The sequence below is a fragment of the Rattus norvegicus genome, chromosome 8 (genome assembly GCF_021556685.1).
Source record: "Rattus norvegicus strain SHRSP/BbbUtx chromosome 8, alternate assembly SHRSP_T2T, whole genome shotgun sequence".
Taxonomy (NCBI): domain Eukaryota; kingdom Metazoa; phylum Chordata; class Mammalia; order Rodentia; family Muridae; genus Rattus; species Rattus norvegicus.
In genome coordinates this window covers 91,865,061-91,880,108 of record NC_141541.1, presented here as the reverse complement: position 1 = coordinate 91,880,108, position 15,048 = coordinate 91,865,061, and positions in this window count along the sequence as shown.

Sequence of the window (15,048 nt, the reverse complement as noted above, 5' to 3'; positions counted from 1 at the left end):
AGGCTGGGACAAGAGTTTCCAAGCAAACAGTCCCAAGACACAAATGTGAGTAGCCATTCTAATATCAAATAAAATCAACTTTCAACCAAAATCTATCAAAAAAGATATGGAAGGACACTTCATGCTTGTCAAAGGAAAAGTCAACCAAGATGAACTCTCAATTCAGAATATCTATTCTTCAAATGCAAGGCCACCCACACTCATAAAAGAAACTTTATTAAAGCTCAAAGCACACATTGCACCTCACACAATAATGGTGGAAGACTTGAAAACCCTACTCTTGTCAATGGACAGATCATGGAAACTGAAACCAAACAGAGACACGGTGAAACTAACAGAAGTTATGAACCAAATGGATTTAACAGACATCTATAGAACATTTCATCCTAAAACAAAAGAACATACCTTTTTCTCAGCACCTCATGTTACCTTCTCCAAAATTGACCATATCATCTGTCACAAAAAGGGCGTAAACAGATACAAGAAGATGGAAATAATCCTATGCATGCTATCAGATCACCATGGACTAAGGCTGGTCTTCAGTAACAACAAAAACGACAGAAAGCCACATACACATGGAAGCTGAACGACGCTCTACTCAGTGATAACTTGGCCAAGGAAGAAATAAAGAAAGAAATGAAAGACTTTTTAGAATTTAATGAAAATGAAGGCACAACATACCCAACCTTATGGGACACAATGAAAGCTGTGCTAAGAGGAAAACTCATGGCTCTGAGTGCCTCCAAACAAGAAGTTGGAGAGAGCATGTATTTGCAGCTTGACAGCACACCTGAATGCTCCAGAGCAAAAAGAAGCAAATTCACCCAGGAGGAATAGGCTGCAGGAAATTATCAAACTCAGAGCTGCAATCAACCAAGTAGCAACAAAAAGAACTATACAAAGAATCAACAGAACTAGGAGCTGGTTCTTTTAGAAAATCAACAAGATAGATAAACCCTTAGCCAGACTAACCAGAGGACACAGAGAGATTATCCAAATTAACAAAATCAGAAATGAAAAGGGAGACATAACAACAGAAAATATGAGATCCTACTACAAAAGCCTATACTCAACAAAACTGGAAAGTCTGGAGGATATGGACAATTATATAGACAGACACCAGGTACCAAAGTTAAATCAGGATCAGATAAACCATCTAAACAGTTCCATAACTCCTAAAGAAATAGAATCAATTACCAAAAGTCTCCCAACCAATAAAAGCCCAGGACCAGATGGGTTTAGTGCAGAATTCTATCAGACCTTCATAGAAGATCTAATACCAATACTGTCCAAACTATTCCACAAAATAGAAATAGAAGGAACATTACCCAATTCATTCTATTAAGCCACAAATATGCTTATACCTAAACCACACAAAGACCCAACAAAGAAAGAGAATTTAGACCGATTTCCCTCATGAATATCAATGCGAAAATACTCAATAAAATTCTGGCAAACTGAATCCAAGAACATATCAAAACTATCATCCATCGTAATCAAGAAGGCTTCATCTCATGGATGCAGGAATGATTCAATATATGGAAATCCATCAACATCCAAGAACTTCAAGGCTCTGAGTAAAGAAATTAAAGAAGATCTCAGAAGATGGAAAGATCTCCCATGCTCATGGATTGGCAGGGTTAATATAATAAAAATGGGCATCTTGTCCAAAGCGATCTACAGATTCTATGCAATCTCCACCTAAATTCCAACTTAATTTTTCACAGAGTTAGAAAGAACAATTTGCAAATTCGTTTGGAATAACAAAAAACCCAGGATAGCGGAAAACTAAACTCAAAACAAAAGAACTTCTGGGGGAATCACCATCCCTGACCTCAAGCAGTATTACAGAGCAATAGTCATAAAAACTGTATGGTATTGGTACAGAGACAGGCAGGTAGATCAGTGGAATAGAATTGAAGACCCAGAAATGAACCCATATACCTATGGTCACTTGATCTTTGACAAAGGAGCTAAAACCATCCAGTGGAAAAAAGAGCATTTTCAGCAAATGGTGCTGGTTCAACTGGAGATCAGCATGTAGAAGAATGCAGATCGATCCATGCTTATCACCCTGTACAAAGCTCATGTCCAAGTGGATCAAAGACCTCCACATCAAACCAGATACACTCAAACTAATAGAAGAAAAAGTGGGGAAGAGTCTTGAACCCATAGGCACTGGGGAACATCTCCTGAAGAGAACACCAGTGGCTTATGATCAAGAATTGACAAATGGGACCTCATCAAACTGCAATGCTTCTGTAAGGCAAAGGACACTGTCAATTGGACAAAATGGCAACCAACAGATTGGGAAAGATCTTTACCAATCCTACATCTGATAGAGGACTAATATCCAAAATATACAAAGAACTCAAGAAGTTAGACTCCAGAGAGCCAAGTAACCCTCTTAAAAATGGGTACAGAGCTAAACAAAGAATATTGAACTGAGGAATACTGAATGGCCGAGAATCACCTAAAGAAATGTTCAACATCCTTAGTTCATCAGGGAAATGCAAAGCAAAATAACTCTGAGATTCCACGTCACATCAGTCAGAAAGACTACGATAAAAAAACTTAGGTGACAGCAGATGCTGGCGAGGATGTGGAGAAAGAGGAACACTCCTCCATTGCTAGTGGGATTGCAAACTGGTACAACCACTCTAGAAATCAGTCTGGAGGTTCCTCAGGAAGTTGGACATTAAACTACCTGAGGACCCAGCTATACCTCTCCTGGGCATATACCCAAAAGATGCTCCAACATGTAACAAGGACACATTTACTACTATGTTCATAGCAGCCTTAATTATAATAGTAAGAAGCTGGAAAGAATCCAGATGCCCTTCAACAGAGGAATGGATACAGAAAATGTGGTACATCTACACAATGGAGTGCTACTCATCTATCAAAAACAATGACTTCATGAAATTCTTAAGCAAATGGATGGAACTAGAAAATATCATGCTGAGTGATGTAACCCCATCACAAAATAACACACGTGCTTTGCACTCACTGATAAGTAGATATTACCCCAAAAGCTCGGAATACCCAAGATACAATTTAGCGACTACATGATACTCAAGAAGAAGAAAGACCTAAGTGTGGATGCTTCAGTCCTTCTTAGAAGGGGGAACATAAGTACTCACAGGAGGAAATTCAGAGACAAAGTGTGGAGCAGAGACTGAAGGAAAGGTCATCCAGAGACTGCCCCACCTGGGGATCCATCCCATATATAGCCACTGACTCCAGACACTATTGCTGACGCCAAAAAGTGCAAGCTGACTGGAGCTTGATATAGCTGTCTCCTGAGAGGCTCTGCCAGAGACTTACAAATACAGAGGCAGATGCTCACAGCCAATCACTGAACTGAGAATGGGGTCCCCAGTGGAGAGTTAGAGAAATGATTGAAGGAGTTGAAGGGTTTTACAACCCCATAGGAAGAACAATAGTATCAACCAACCAGACCCCCCCAGAGCTCCCAGGGACTAAGCCACCATCCCAAGAATACACAGGGACGAACCTATGGCTCCAGCTGCATATGTAGCAGAGAATGGCCTTGTTGGACATCAATGGGAGGAGAGGCCCTTATTCTTGGTAAGGCTCAATGCCCCAGTGTAGTGGAATCTCAGGGCGGGGAGGTGGGAGGGAGTGGGGGATGCAGGGTGAACCCCCCTCATAGAAGCAGGGGTAGATAGCAGGTTCCTGGAGGGGAAACTGGGAAAGGGGATAACATTTGAAATGTAAATAAAAAATATCCAATTAAAGAAAAACATTCAATGAGTCTATGCGATTTTCTCACTCCTCTCTGCTTGTGTGCAGAAGACCTGCTTCGCCTCCCACTGAAGTGTGCAATGTTAGAGAGAGGGAAAGTGACAGTAGAAGACAGACTGAGAATCTTTGCTATGTTGGTTTGAATCCTGCTCTGCCTGCTGACATCATATGGGTTTGGATCCTTACAGCAGCTTATGGAGTTCTGGCTTCCCCTTGTGCTCAGCTGAGAATGACCTCTCTATGAGCTTGGTGTTGCCAACCTCTCCCCATTGGACCTTGCTTGCTTCAGCACACCTCCCCTTCCACCCTGCAGCTTCAAGAAGGGAAATCCAGAAACCTAGCAACTTCCATGAGGTTCCATGCTCACCATAGCTCTGCCCTCTGGTTAGTCAACAGGCCATGAGAAGTATAAGGAATTTACAGAGATGGCTTTTTTTTTCCCAGGTATGGTTGTGCACACCTGCAATCACAGCATGTGAAAATTTGAGGCAGGAAAAGCACAGGGAGGTCGGAGCCAGCATGTTTTACAAAGTGAGACCCTGTGTTCAAGAAAGTCTTCCAAAGTAATCACTGTCATTTCCTTGAGACTAATCATATGCGTGTTGTAGCAGTCATCTCTAAAGCGGTTTGGCAAACTCACACGCAAAGGAACGAGGAAGACATTTATTAATATTTCCCATCTCCCTCTTGCCCTTCCCCCACCTCTGGCATTTCTAGCCTACCAACCAAGAACCCCTGGCATGCATTCTCCTCCTTGCTCCTATTGTAGCTGCCTTTGGAACACCTGTCTGCCTAGCTGACCCAGCAACTCTTAGTAACAGTCACAATAACAAATTGGTTACAAGGAGTCAGCTCATCAATCAAATGTTGGCCACTTACTCACAAAGCAATGTAATGTTCAAAATCCCACTAGACGTTTAGAAAATACTTTATATTACTGACTATGGTAAGAAGTAAATTTCGCTATGGCAGCGATCATTTGGTTATTGTAATTAACCAAATTATTACCTATTTGGCTAATTGTCTTTTAATTATATAATTTAAAGAATTAAACATCATATTATTCTAGCCAATGCCAAATTCTTATTTTATAATTTCCTAGCGAGAAGTGTAATTTACCACACAGTACAATATAATTTCCTACAGAAATTAAGTCTCATTTTATTCTTAATTATAGGATAAATCTTCCCATAACTACCATGACCTGTACAGAACCAATGAGAATTTGGTCTTTCAGGAAAGTGCAATTGCAGAAGATAAAACAAAGGCACTCAGCGAGGTTTTTCCAGACACAACAAGTGCTGGTTTCCCATTCAAAAACCTCAGGTATCTGTACCCAGCACTGGTCTCAAGGGGGCTTCACAGTAGAATAACCCTAAGAGAGTAAAACAGACCAAACAAACAGGAATGACCTGAAGCCCCAGGGATCAAGTCTGGGGATTCTGACTTAATTGCTCTGGGGTGGGTGGGGCCCGTTGTGTCTTAAATCATTCTTCAGAAGATACTAAAGTACAGCCAGGGCTGAAAATCGACACAAGGAAAAATTCAGTCTGTCGAGATGACTTACTTTTTGTTTTCTAGTGAGTTGTGGGTAGATACTGAGTTAAGACTTTCTGAAAAGAAGAGAAAGAGAGGGAGGAAGGGGAGGAGAAAGGGGAGGAAGAGGAGAAAGAGGATATTGTGGCAGCTGCCTTTCTGTTGAGCATGTACGGAGCACCACAAGCAAGAGGATCTGGACAGCCATCCTGACTCTACAATCATGTACTAACACCAGCGTGCAGTTAGTCAGCACAGAAAGGCGTTCTGCTGATTGGCGGTGTGAGACGTGGTCACCTCTGAGCTTCCCTTTCCAGTGTTGCCCCACCCCAGCCCCATTTGTTAGAGCCGTTAAAACTGTTAGTAAATTAAGTGGGTAATTTACCCGCTATCAGACAGTGCACCTGATTTTAAAGATCAAAAGTTTCCTCTGTTAAAGGTTCTTTGTAAAACTGTGGGCCACACTGCTTTGAATTCATAGAATTTATTAAGTAAAGCTGCAGGGCGGGGGTGGGGGGTGGGGGGTGGGGTGGCTCAGTCAGTAAAGCGCTTGTCACATAAGCATGAGCACCTGAGAGCAGACCTACATAAAAGATGGCCAGGTGGTCACAGCTGTAAGCCCAGCACATCAGGACTGGGGAGCAGAGACAGAAGAATCTCTGAGGCTCGCTGGTCAGTCGGCTTGCTGGTCTGTCGGCTAGCAGAATGGGTAAGCACAGAACTTGTAAGCACACACCCTGCTTCAGAAAATAAGGTCGACTGCAACTGAGGAAGACACCCAGCATTATGCCCTAGTCTCTACCCATAGAGACTAGGTACACATGGTGTACACACACACACACACACACACACACACACACACACACACACACACCACAAAACAAGGCTGGGTTTGGTCAATGAAGTAATATAATCCTGAGATTAGAATCCCAAACACCAACCCCACCAAACTCCAACGAATTCAGAGCAAGGTGTCATGGTTCATACCCTGGGTTACTCAGGAGGCTAATGCAGGAGAATTGTGAAGTTCGAGGCCTACAGAGCCCAACCGGAGCAGTTTAGTTGAAATCAGGTCTTGGAATAAAAAGCACAAAGACTGCATGCACTACTCAGAGCACTGGTGTCCAGCATGCCTGAGGCCGTGTCAATCCCCACGGGAGAAGGGAGAGGTCATAGAGGAGGCTTTCTTGGATTCTTTCTCAGTTCTCAAGGGAAAGATAAAAATGAGGTGTCTGCCTTAAAAGGTCTGTTTTCTTTTTTTTTCATACCCTCGACCTGTGGCTCTCCCACTGCCCTTCACTGATTCGAATGATTTATTCAATGATCTGACCTATGAGATGACCCTTAATTTCCACCCAGTTCTTAGAAAAACAATTTTTTTTAATAGAAAATGATCATGGGTGTGAGTAAACCTTTTAGTAGCTGCAGTGGTAATAGTCGTAGCACTGTTGAGATAGGAAAGAAAAAGAAGGGAAATTAAGGACACATGGACAGGGACAGAAGTCCTGCATCTCCAGGGTCTGGCTTAAGTCTCTTGCTGTCCAGGAATCAGGGATTTTGAAACAGTTAATGAACAAAGGAAGAGCCATGCTTAAGGCCAAAGCATATGGTAGCCACTGAGTTTAACTTCATTTCTTCCTCACCTTTAAAATGTTTTCATTAAATTTATCTTTCATAATTACACATATTTCGTATAATAATATATGTATACTTTATATATGTGTATATCTATAAATATATGTATAGGTTTCTGATTGTCATCACTCTCACCCTCTCTTACCCCTGCAAGTCGCTTTCCCACATACATGGCTTTTTTGTTTTGTTTGTGACCCATTAAGTTTAACCAGGGCCGTGTGTGTGTGTGTGTGTGTGTGTGTGTGTGTGTGTGTGTGTTATGTATGACCACGGACTTAAAACTATCCATTGGACTAATGCATGGTAGGTTCTTCATGAGTGCACAACACTAATATTCTTCAATAGCCCATAGTTCAGAAGGGTGGGAATGGCCGTGTGGTCGCCCGCTTGAGCTAAGGTTGACTCTTGAAAAGTCAGCCTGTGTAGGCCCCTTGCAAGCAGCCACTGCCGCTATGAAATCATGACTGCGTTGGCTGTGCCATGCCAAGAAGATAGTGTTGCACTTTGTTTCCGTTTCTTCCAGCTTTTTCATTCTTTCTGCCCTGCTTCCTGACTGTTCCCTGAGACGTAGGGTGTGGAATGATGGTCCTGTTTAAGGCTGAACACTGAAGCCTCGCTTACTCTCTCCAGCTTGAATGGCCATGAATCTCTACATTTGCTATCATTCCCGACCAAGACAAGTTTCTCTGATGAAGGCTGGGAGTCGAGTAGTACTTGTCTGTTACTATAAGCATTAAGTACATAAAAGGTAGATTGGCAGGCTGTCAATTTAGCTCATCAAGAGTAACAAATACCTTAGCCATAGGAGGAGGAGGAGGAGGAGGAGGAAGAGGAGGAGGAGGAGGAAGAGAAGGAAGAGGAAGAAGAAGAAGATGATGATGATGATTTGATCTATTTTTACAGTCCAGTCATTATCTCCCTCCCAATCTACCCTTTGACAGTTTCCCTTCCCATTCCTCCTCCCCCATCTTCAAGAGGATGTCCTCACACCCCCCCCCATCAAACCTCCCCTCCTTCCTGGGGCCTCAAGTCTCTCAAGGGTTAGGTATATCTTTTCTCATTGAGGCCAGAACACACAGTCTTCTGCTGTATATGTGTTGGGGGCCTCATATCAGCTAATGTATGCTGCCTGGTTGGTGTCTCAGTGTCTTGAGAGATCTCAGCGGTTCAGGTTAGTTGAGACTGTTGGTTTTCCTATGGGCTCGCCCCCCTCCTCCAGTTTCTTCTAGCTTTTCCCTAATTCAACCACAGGGGTCCCCAGCTTCTGTCCATTGGTTGGGTGTATATATCTGTATTTGACTCTTTCCGCTGCTTGTTGGGCCTCTCAGAGGGCAGCCATGCTAGGCTCCTGTCTATAAGCACAACATAGCATCAGTAATAGTGTCAGGCCTTGGAGCCTCCCTTTGAGCTAGATCCCAATTTGGACCTGTCACTGGACCTCCTTTTCCTCAGTCTCTTCTCCATTTTTGTTCCTGCAGTTCTTTTAGACAGAGGCAACTCTGTCAGAAGTTTTGACTGTGGGATGGCAACCCCATCCCTCTACTTGATGCCCTGTCTTTCTACTGGAGGTGGATTCTATGAGTCCCCTCTTAGCTATGGGATTTAACCACAGTTATAGTACCAGGGATGGATTTCCTCTTGTCAGGTGGGCCTCAAAATCAACCAGAGAGTGGTTGACAGCCCCCATAACAATTTTGCCACCATTGCACTAGTAGGCACATCTTGCCTGGTAGGTTGGTAGTGTATTATATAGGATTCCCAGCTGATAAAATCATTTGATGCCTTGTCTCCCCTCATGCCCTGCATCGAACCTTCCATGACTATTACAACTGGCCGGCATGGAGGAAGTATCTATCTAAGTTCCAGGTCGATGTCTCTGTATTTGCACCAAAGGTGAATGGTTTCTTCAACAGTAGGTTCTTCTTATCAGCTAGCTCTGGTAGACAACTAAGAGGGATGCCAAGAACATTTTTTTTTATTTTAGGAGCCTATGGGTCCTCACTGACCCATAGCCAAAGAGAAGGTATTTTCCTTCTGACAGTGGGATTTTGTTTACTAACCTGTGGATATTTAGGTGCAGCCTAATGCAAGCCATCATCCTTCTAGCTCTCAGGTATTCTTAGTTGGCTTGCCAAGTAATCCATTTCTGTATGGTTTTTCATGCACCCTTCAGCTGGTTAGCACTCCATTCTCCTTGGCCTTCCCCACCACTCTACCTCTATCTCTCCAGAAACTCCTTCTCCCCAGAATTCACCTTCTCTGTTTTCATATCACTTATGTTCTGTGGCAACCCTCCTTTATTATATTTAAACATACAGTTTTCTGAAAAACATTTCAAAAAGATTACAGTCATTGTTAGTGTCAGAATACATCCTTGACTTGATTGGGATCTATGTGTAATAAGAATTCCTTTGACCTTGATTAACTTGCTTTATCCTATCAGCGTTCCTTTCCTACTTGCAAGCCTATATAACGACCCTCAGAAAATACTTTTCAGTCTCATTTGCAAAATAAAAAATGTAGACAAATGTAAAAGCTCATTCTGTATACCTTCTGAACCATGTTAACTTCAAAAGCCACCAAGATTGTACTTATAGCACTTTGTAAAACATTCAGAAATAAACGTTGTGATATATATCATATATGTGTGTGTGTGTGTGCATGATTGTGTGTATGTGTGCTCACATGTTTATGCATGAGTATACATGAGTATGTGTATGTATGCTTACATGTTCATGTGTATGCATGAGTGTGTGTTTTTGCACACAAATTCAGGTAGGCACATGTTTATGTACTTGCACAGCCAACATTTATTTCACTGTTCATAATAGCTCAGAAATAGAGCCTACCTAGATACCCATCAGGAAGTGCTCATAAAAGTGTATTTTAGCTCTCATAAAAAACAAAATCATGTCTTTTTCAGAAAAATGGATGAAACTGGAGATCAATGCGTAAGTGAAGTAAGCTAGCCTACACAAGATAAATACTGCATATCTTCTTATATGTGGAAACACGTGTCATTCATGTAAATACATGAGGGAGAAGAAAGTAGATCGAGATCTGTGAGACGAGGAGATCTAAAGGGACAGACAGGGAAACATCACATATTTTCTCTCCAGTTTTGGATCTAGATTTCAGGGAGAGAGAGAGAGAAAAGGAGTCAGGGAAAGGAGGTGGAACAAGAGGAGGAGAAAAGTGTATGTCTACCAAGAGAGCAGAAGGGGAGTTTTGGGGGAAGGAAGGGGAGCAGTGAGGGAGGGTGGGAAGGAGGGAATGGGGAGGCGAATATGGGCAAAGTACAACAGCATATGTATGTGTGCAAAAACTGTAACGAAACATTATTTCACATGCTAATCTGGTTTTTTTCTATTGTGAAAAGCCTCCTGAACAAAAGAAACTTAGGGAGGAGAAGCTTATTCTTCATACAATTCCCACTTGCAGTCTATTACTATAGGAGAGTCACAGAGCAGGAGTTGGAGACAGCCACTCACTCATGTCACATCCACAGTCAAGGTCCGAGAAGAACACATTTGTGCTGCCTCCTTGCATAACTAGCTTTTCTTCTCTGATATACAATTCAGGACCCAGACAATGAAATGGTGCTGTCCACATCCGGGATGCATTCACCCATCCCAATGAACAACGCAGATGATCCCCTACAGAAATGTCCGTAGGTTATCCTGATTTAGCCAATTAGTAATCTTTTCCCAGATGATTCAAGGGATGTGGATTTGACAATTAAAAAGTAACCAGCACATATCCTAACTAAAAACAGTAACAAGCTATCAATTCTGTATTGAAGAAAAGAAGTTTTAGCAATTTTAGATACGTTAGTTTCCAGGTACTTTCATGGAAAAGATCCTATACTTACAAAAAAATGTTGCTGGCACTTTAACTAGATCTCATTTAAAGGCTGGTTTTGGTTGTTTGGTTTGAATTGGTTTGGTTTCTTTGAGACAAGGTTTCTCTATATAATCTTGGTCGCTTTACATTCAGAGCCAGGCAAACCCAGTGCACTTGGTCACAGGCCCTTTATATTGACTCAAATTCTTCTCTTTTCTAGCATAAAAACATAGTACCTTCAATTTCCATCCTAAAGTATTGCTTTGAAGGCATTCTACAAGTTTTGATGTGCTGTGTTTTAATTTCAATCAGTTAAGAATACTTTCTGGTATCCCCATCCCCTCTTTTCAATGTATGGATGTTTGAGAAGTGTTGATGTTAACCAAAAGTCTATAGATTTTTCACAGATCATTTTGTTATCAATTTCTGATTTAATTCCATTATGGTCAGAAGGACTTTGTGTGACCTGAGTACTTTTTCAATTATCGAAGCATTTATATGGTAATAGCATATTGTGTACCTTGATGAATGATCTATGTGATGTTATGTAAGTAAGGACACACACACACACACACACACACAAATATATATACTCTGCTTTTCTTGGAAATGTACATAAACTCATTTACTGCTAGGTTTTGAGGCCTAAAGATTTTTGTGTCATCTCCTCTAAATACTTTTTTCTTTGATGAAATATTGTTTTGTGAATTTTTCATGCTGCCAAAGTATGTATTTCTATTAGTTTCGAAACAGGACACTAGAGTGAATGTTCTCACCCGAGAACTAGATAGTTAGCCCCACAGAAAGGAGGCAAAGTGGATTCTCTACCCCTCTTAATCTAGGAAAAAAATATTACTAATTCAAGTTCTTATAACTATCTGTTGCTATGACTTTCCTGCAGCTTTTGTCAGTCTATTAGAAAGTCAAACTTTCAGTGACAGCCAGAAGTGGGAGGAATCTAAACATCGTCTGCCAGAGGAGACTTCACTAGATCATAATTGTGTATTATGAAGTTGTTAAGATTGCTGCACTCCCTGAACTAAAGAACATACCCAGGTTGTGTAGTAGTCCTGTGCTATGATGTAATATTCACTCTTCCATACTCCATGTGGAAGAACTGTAGCAGAGATCAAACAGAAGAATCAGACCCAGACAGTCCGTCTCAAGAACACCTCACATGCCTGTCTACTGGCTTGTACCTATTGTCAGATAATGCTTGGATATTCCCATTACTCTCCGAAGCTAACTAGTCCTCTGTCACCTCTGACTGAGCTGTGTGTTGGTGGGAAGACAAGTTCACGTTATCAATAATATCCTACTCCTTTCTCCTGTTCCTCAAAGCTCAGGAGAGCTCAAGCTATTTTTCCACAATTTGCTCCAAACTGCTACTCAAATCTCCTCTTAAATGATCTCTGCCCTGCTCTCATTGAATTGCCCATGTCCACTCAAACTGGCCCTTCAATTGTGACCTAACACTTCACAGAAGTTTCTAGGACTTTCTCCTTGGTTTCAACCCCTAAGACTCCTGGTCAAACAAAGTAGTGTTCCACACCTAAATTCAGAGCTGGCTGCAGCTCTCAGCCCAGGCCTACCATAAGCCATAAAATGAACTGATCTTTCTTAGACTAAAAATTCAGAACTAGAATTCATGCAGAAGCTACTAAAGGACAGATTGAGGCTTCCTAATCCAAAGAATTGTCCAAATAAGCATCCTTGTCTAAGTAGGAAGATTTTTGAGTTGGTGAGGCTACATTGCTGTTTTCCAGTAAGGACAAGGCAGGCTTGTAATCCTGCCTCCTGATTAGCCGAAATTTCAGGGAAGCATCATGACACCCCACCTATGACCCAAGTAGACTTAGGTCAATAGTAGCTCACTGCTGCTGTGGCTTCACACACAGGCTACTGCCTCGTGTTCCTCTTTTTAACTAAATTTTAGAAGTTGTGTTTTTTGCCCCCTGAACATTTACAAAGCTCATCCTATTTTGATCTCCAAGTCTATGGTGCCCCCATGCACTTAGTCTTATTCACTTTATTAATATCCTGTAAGAGGACATTTCTTTCACTGCAATGGGACAGCAGACAGTGCAGATTGAGAATCTGGAAATAGAAAATATCAGGAAGAGGAGCCTGGCACGGAAGATGAGGGGACAATGTAGCTCACTCCATTTTGACATCTTCTAGTATCTGAAACTCCATGATGATTTTTTATCATCAAATTGTTCTTTTAGTTACCATATTCTATTAAGCTCTTTATTTGTGTCTAAGTCAAGGAACAATGGTCAACAGTCCTTTGATGAATAAATCAAAGATGGCTGGGTTGGATAGAGCAATAGCCAAGTGAAAGGTAAGGCAGACAGAGGCATGAGACGTGAGGATTCAGGACAACTCCAGGCAAGGTGTGTCAGCATGCTGTAGGGCTTCTGGTTACTATAGTGTTAGGAAAAGAAAGACAAACACAGAGAAACTGACATCCACACCAGAGCAGGGGCCAAATCCACACTTTCTATCTGAGGCAAGGTGAGAGCAGCGAGGCTGCCGTGAGCTTGACTTCCAGACAGACAAAAGCTCTTAAACTCTTCTTGTCCAATCATTCTCCTGACTCGCCCCTCAATATATGAAAGGGGATTTCTCAAAAACAATCTATGAATCATACTTTTCCTCTACCATCAAGAGAATTACAGCCTTTTAAGAAAAAAATCAATTCTACTTCTTACCCAAAGACTCTGTGTGGTGTGAGGAAACCCATTTAAAGACATCAGGAGTAACTAGAGGTGTCTAAAGTACTTGGGGAGCAGACCAAGCCGACTCCCTAGAGTGGAGTGTTCTATATTCTGATTTATGGCTGCATTTGGTACATGAGCTTATTCTAAGCGAGGATAACTAGAAAACAAATACAAAGAGCTCACAGGGTAAAGTGTGTGTCATTCTCTTGCAATGGATAGACACAATTTCCTTCTGTCTAGCCTAGGCTATTGGAGAACTTTCTTTAACACCAGGTTAGCTTCAGACTTACAGGAATCCTCTCACGTAGGCTTCCCCACTGATAAGATTACAGGCATGAACCTCCAATCCTAGCTTGAAGAACATTGTTTATTGTTTGAGGTCTGCCCATATATCTTATTTGAGCTCTGTTCATATAGTTCCTAACTCAATGCCTGGTAGAAGCAGACATAAATATATTAAATGGATGAATAAATAAATGGAATGAATTTTACCTTCTTTGTTTCTGCACATAGGAGAACTGACCAACTTAATGTAACTAGAAGTCTTGATTGGGGTCTAATGCTACTAAAGCACAATGTTCTGGTACCTTACAGTTTCCCCACCTGCATATTTTAAAGTTTTGAACAGTCATTAGTTTACTCATTTTAGTGCTGGGGATTGAACCCACAGATTTGCGCGCATTCGGGAAGTATTTCACCACTGAGCTATAACCTCAAATCCTGGCTCTTGTTTGGCTAATGGGTAAAGAAATCACTTGTTACCTGTGATGATTAGTATTGTCAAATTAACACCTAGGGGAAAAGCCTATGGACTACTCTGGTAAGGGATTGTCTTTGTTAGGTTAGCTTCTGGGCTTGCCTGTGAAGCGTTATCTTGATTAGACTGATTGAAGCAGGAAGATCAGCCTACCCTGGGTAGCAGAATTCACTGAGATGCTATCCTGACGTATATATTAGGAGGCTGTGAGTTGAGCTGAGCACAATTGTTTGTCACTCTCTGCTTGCCTGGAGATGCAATGCAGCCACCTCAAGTTTCTACCCAGTGACTTCTGAGAAAGAACAGACGATAACCCGGAATTGTGAGGAAAAAAAGAGACCCTTCCTTCCTAAGTTGCTTTTGTGAAGAGTATTTTGTCAGTGCAACAGAAATGTAACAAAAGACTATGCAAACAGGAAGAATTGTGTTCAAATCCCACATAAAGCCAGCATCTGCCAAGCCAGTGCTCCTCTCACCAGAGTCGAGGCAGAGACAGGAGGGAGACGAGAGCCCGAGCTGCTAGGATGTGATATAAGCAGTGGCAAACATTGTCACAAGCAATGTGAAAGACAGCGACCAATACCCAAGGTTGTCCTCTGAGCACTGCATGTTTGCTGTGCACTTGTGTTCACACACATATGTGTGTGCGCGCACACACACACACACACACACACACACACACAGATTTAAAAGATGTATGACTTACCAACTATCTGTGGTAGAGGCACATTTTCAATATAGAAAATTAGTGGAAAGGAAAAATAACAAAAATTTACCATAAAGTAT